Below are 6,393 nucleotides of genomic sequence, written 5' to 3'. Positions count from 1 at the left end.
GCTTCATACAGCGGTCTCACTAATTAGCGACAACAAGAATTTTAGCGACAAGAAGCGTCAACAAGCGACAAGAAGCGACAACAAGAATTATTTTAGCGACAACAAGCGACAAGAAACTATTTAGCGACAAGAAAACATTTTTTTTTAATTAAAATTAATTATTGCAATAAATATTAAAAGAATATGCAAAAGAAAAAAATTTTAGCGACAAGAAAGTTAAAATTGATAGAAAAAAATGAAACATTATTTACATAATATTTTATCATCTATTATGAATAACAGCCAGTATTACGTTTAATTATTGTATTATGAGATCAAGGCCGTAACTAGGCATCTTATTTGAGTGAGGCAAAATAATTGAGCCGAGCGAAGCGAGGCGAAATTTTTTTTTTAGAGGGTATGAAATGAATCGTGCAAAATCCTGCATTCTAGGCATTTTTAGAGAGTTTGATAATGTTTTGAATTTGGACACTTTTTATATAATTTTTTTTTTATTTAAAGACTTTTGCTAACACCAAATTTTTAACAACTTTATTTAAATTTATATGCAAGATAATCATCTAAATTTCACTGATTTGAGTCTGCTGCCAGAACATAGAACAAACATCGAGTCAGTAGAGTTTGCCAAATTTTTCTATGGCCGGTTCAGTCAAATCGTTTCAGAATGATAATTTGGTCTGCTAATATCCTTATCGCGATGAACATGGAGCATGGCAAGACCACACATTCTCTCGCCACTCATGCATGCTCTTTTCCAAGTTTTCAGTCGTTTCAGGGCAGTCTGTGTTTCTAAAGGTTGCACATTATCATAAACACAATGATCAATGTCTTCTTCCAATTCCTACTCCATCAGCAATTCTGTAGCAGCATCGGTAGTAACAGTTTTGTTTGCAAAAGGGAATTAAGCTTTTCTGTAAGCACCATCATACAGTCGCAGTTACAAAATATTAAACTCGCTTTTATGCTGACAAAGAGTAGACAAACTAGGGGTAGAATGAGATAATATACATTATATGATTCTAGCTATAGAGTAAGTATATATGATATGGGTACAGGGGAATTGGAATGGAGTTTTTGACGTTTACATGTAGGTCCGTAATTTCAAATTATTTCTGGAAATGGTTGGTGGTATTTTAGTTCCAGAATCTATAAACTTTAGGGGTTGGGGTGTCCTTTTCCGAAAACCCGAATATAAAGAAACGAAATTCCATAGTCCCGAATAAGTAAAGACAAAATCCTGTGTTTAAGGTTCTACCATTCCTCAATAATATCAAATTGGAATATGGGATATATTCTTTAAATTTTTAAGGTTAAAGAAACATGGATAAAAACTCATGAATACGCAGACAGGACTGCCCCCTTGCGATGCCCAGTACTTGATTTGTCAAAGGTTGGTGAAAAACGGAGATGTGAAAACGCAGACAGGACTGCCCCCTTCCGAAGACCTGTACTTGATTTGTCAGTCTACTTATCGTTTGTGGATTGTTCTAATGAAGTTATATGCAGTACTCAAACTCTGTGCTAAAAAAACTAGTTTACTAGAATTATTCCTTCTTTACCTTCAGTGTCGCTTTTCCTTTTTCTACAAGAGTCTGTTTTTAACTAGAGATCCATGATGATTATCGTTACTAGGTTAATGTAACCGAGAAACCTCACCCGTTGAGATTCTGAGTTATATCCAGGAAGAATGGTTTAAAAGGAATTATGGCAAGTTATAGAAATTAAGGTTGAGACAGAACAACAAATGTCTTTTTTTATTGATAAATATGTATAAAAAAAAATCAGTGTCGAAATTTTAGTGAGGCAATTGCCTCACTTGCCTCAAGGGTAGTTACGGCCTTGTGAGATTACTTTTTCTTGTGTTTTAGAACATATTATTTAATATCTTATAATTTGTTTTTTAAAACTCTTTTCGTGCAATATATATTAAGCTGTCTATCTATATAATCAAGGATTTCACTATACAAATCCTAAGACTTGATATAATAAAACATTTTAATTAGACATATCTGCTCGTATATTTAAAAGAAAACATTAAATACAAATTTCTTTATATCTAATTAAAAAAAAATGTTTTCTTGTCGCTAAATAGTCTTCTTGTCGCTTGTTGTCGCTAAAATAATTCTTGTTGTCGCTTCTTGTCGCTTGTTGACGCTTGTTGTCGCTTCTTGACGCTTGTTGTCGCTAATTAGTGAGACCCTCATACAGAGGCTACTCGTCATACATTTATAAGACACACCCCCAACGAATCAAACCAACGCTTATAAAGTAGATAATAATCTGATTGGTTCCAACGTTTTGGAACATGAACACCCTCACAATAATGTTCCGAGTATAATATAAAAAAGGGGGATCCCTGTCCGGAAAATAATATTACTGGTATGTAAAGGAAAGTTTTAACATGGAAGTATTATATTGACCCTGTCAATATTATATACTTCCATGTCCATGACCATACCTAATCACAATTAAGTTCAACATGGTACCTGTCAAATGTTTCACTCAGTGTTCATACCAATTCGAGAATGGAGCCATTTTTTTTAAATTTCACAATGAGTTGTGCAACAACAGATATTACAAAAATCACTGACCTAGAAATGACGACTTAATCACAAATTTTAACAATTCTTACAATTTCATAAGCTCTTGTTCTCGTAGGCTATTTCAATTTATTTCACAGTTATGAGTTCTAGTAATGTTTACAATTTTTTTTATCGGATTGTTATCTCATAAACATTAATTGTCATCTCAGTATTTACCAATTTACAACAAATAACAATTTACAATTAAAACAAGAAGACAACTACCAGTCTGAGAAAAATAGCAATAACAGCAACAAATAAATGACCAAACAAATACATGTAGTGTTCCGAATTAAAATTAATTATCTAATTGCATATAAAACTATGTGAAGTTAAAAAAAACCACCAAACACAAAAAGGTTATACTAGAAAATCCACTAAAAAAATCAATGTGACCATAGAATCTGCATAAATATTTTCGCGACTACTACACTGCATCAACATTTCTGCCATTTTAAACCTAAACCGAAACCACAAACCATCCTTGGAAATGGTTTGAATAGTTTCTGGAACCAGTTGGTTCCAAATATTCCAAATACGCCTTTTATAAGAGATTTAAATCAACTTATTTGATTCCGGTTTAAATAGGTTTAACTATTTTTTTTTATATAGATGCACAACCTTAAAATTTCAGGATACTGTTATCCCATGTGATGTCTAATATGTTTTAAGAAAAAAAAATGACTTCTTCTTTTCATTATTTATTTTGTAATTAAAAATGATTTGATATATTTCGTGCTATTTATTTATAACTAAGAATGATTGTTATCGGAGCCGTGTTTACAGGTACCCCTCTTTTCGCCCCTTTTCTATTTTGATATTTTAATCAAAAATTTAAAAAATCAAACTTTCAAAAAGTGAAATAATCAAAATTGCACGTAAGGTTTAATATTTTAGAATTTTGATCAAATTCCTAAACTATCAAATTTATAAACGATATTTAGAATTTTAATAATTTGGTTAAAATTTCAAAATTTCAAAACTTTTACACAATTTGAAATTTTGATATTTTAAAACTTTGATCAAAATTCCAAAAATCTAAAATTTCAAAACTTTTTAAAACTTTGAATTGATAAGTGTTACACGGACCCCTATTACTTCATACAATTCAAAACCAAAAACGTGTGCAAAGGAGTTTTCATATATGAATAATTCTTTCACTATTCTTAGAAATAAATTCATTGGCATAAATACATATTCTTTGCTTTATAATTTTTCCAATGGTATATGTTTGGCATTTAAGAAAATTTAATGAATCGGGGCCTTTTTTTTAATCCAAAACTGGAGTTGTTGTCATTGTTTGAAGATTGCGAGAAAAATTGTAAGTCTATGGAAGTATTATATTGATATAGTACTTCCATGGTCCTACCAAGTAAATTGCCCACAGGTCACAAAACAAAGTTAAATCTATTTGTACATAAAATATTTATACATAATTTTAATAAAATGTTTTACATGTACATCATGAATTTAAAAATTCAGTAAAGTAAAAGAAGTGTTACTTTTATTTAAAATAATATTTTGTCCAACTGTCAGTTTTCTTTATTTTTGATAATATAAAATCTTTCACTACTACAATATAATACTTCCATGGTATTACTCAAGTTATTTCACTTGACTGGGCGGAGTCAAATATGAAGTGGATGTAAGCAACTATAGGCAACTTTAAGGCCTTCAACAATGACAAAACCAGATCTGTAACCATATTTTTTATTATATTTTTTTAAAGCTCATTGTTATGACCATCATCTGTCAAATTAAAAAAAAAAATTCATTGGACCATTTTTTTGGAATTTTCAGAAAAATAAAATTTTTTAACAAAATCTGTGTTTTTTGTGTGCAGCAGTGTTAATGAAATTGGAACCGAAATTAATGAATATGAATAAAACTGCCATTATTTGTGTTTTATTTACATTTTTAATAATATTTTTGTAATGAATGAAGAACAAACCTTTCAAAATACTTTCAAAAGCTTGAAAAAATCCAGTTTTTTTACATCAGGTATGTTTTTATGCATACCTGTAATGTACCAACTTTGGTGGTCGTTACCATGGAAACGAGTCTGCTGACATACTATTTTAAACTCAAATTTTTATAGAGGCCATTGCATAGTATATGTATGCAAATTTTAAGAAAAATTCAATGGGGAAAAAAAATTGCTATATCTGTAGGGTGCCACCTTAAACGGACATGAGAAGTATGAAACAATTCAAACGAAAAAACTTACGGCCTAACTATACAAAACAAAACAATTTACAAAAAATCAAATATGAGTTGACACATGAACCATCGACAACCACTAAACAGGTTCATAAAGAATATGGTAGGGGTTGATATAAAAACGAAGATGTGGTATGATTGCCAATGAGACAACTCTTCAAAGAGACAAAATGACACAAAAATAACAGCAATGTTCGGTGGTTTAAGTTAATTTTTGAGTTTTGGTCAATTTGTCAATTTTTCTTGTATTATGTACAAAAGGTTAACTATGTAAAGCTTTTTATACTTCAATCAGCTATTTTACTATACAGATAAAGCTATACGTATAAACGTTAGGGAGTAACCATTTGATTTAATGGGGGGGGGGGGGGCTAGGATGAAATTTGAAAAAAAAAAATAGGCAGGACAGGAATTTGAGTAAAAAAAGGCAGGATGAGACACTTGCAAAAAAAAAAGTCAGGATGACAATTTAGGTGAAAAAAAAGTCAGGATAAACTAAAAAAAAAAGGCAGGACCGAATAGAGTGAAAAATAAAAAGGCAGGACAGAGATTACAACTTAAAAAAAAAAATGCAGGACAAAAATTTACATTATGTGCTAATTGATATAATTATATAATTTTCAATATACAAAAAATGACGGTAACTGGTCCTCGACCAGTAGTGTCTTGAAATATGAAATTTATTTGTATTCGGCACGAAACGGGAAAATGCTCGGTAGAACCTCGCATTTTCCCGTTTCTTAGCCTCATACAAATAAATTTCATATTTCAAGACACTACTGGTTGAAGACCAGTTACCGTCATTTTTTGTATATTGTCTAAATATTTAGGACTATCAACATGATATCAGTCATTTCAATTTTGAGTAAAAGTCATTTGACCCTTATGTAATTTAAGACAAGTTTCAAATATCTCTGTAAAAGAAAGGTAATGTATTTTTTGTTCATTTATATTTCTTTACATTTCAGGTACAGGAGAATTTGAAAATTACAGAATATTATTTGAAAATGCTATAAGCGAAATCAAAATACTGATAGATAGACTGCAACAGCTTCAGTTTGAAAATAATGTTATAAAAAATAAACCCCCTTATATAAGGGCTACAAGTCTATCTTTGGAGAAGACTGAAGAGACAACAAAATTTTACACTGGATTGCCGTCTTATTCATGTTTTATGTGGTTGGTGAACTTTGTAACGTGTATTATACCTTCTTCTAATATTTTGAGTTCTGCAGATATCCTTCTTTTGGTTTTAATGAAATTACGTTTAAATTCCCCCCATACTGATATTTCGTTTCGTTTTGGAGTTTCCCTTAGTTTGGTTACCAATTTAATTGACAGTGTCATCCCTCAATTAGCACACAAATTGAAGTGGTTGATTCATTGGCCAAATAAAGATGACATTTTACGCTCTCGACCAGACTGCTTCAAGGAGGCCTTTCCAAGTTGTGTTTCAGTTATAGATTGCACAGAAGTTTATATAGAGACTCCATCAAATTTTACTGCTAGATCATGTACTTACAGTAATTATAAACACCACAATACAATTAAATTTTTAGTAAGTATTGTTCCGTGTGGTAGTATTTCTTTT

Source organism: Mytilus galloprovincialis, chromosome 7, assembly GCF_965363235.1.
Source record: "Mytilus galloprovincialis chromosome 7, xbMytGall1.hap1.1, whole genome shotgun sequence".
In the NCBI taxonomy this organism is placed as follows: domain Eukaryota; kingdom Metazoa; phylum Mollusca; class Bivalvia; order Mytilida; family Mytilidae; genus Mytilus; species Mytilus galloprovincialis.
The sequence above is the reverse complement of the archived record's forward strand: the minus strand, read 5'-3'. Positions refer to the sequence as shown.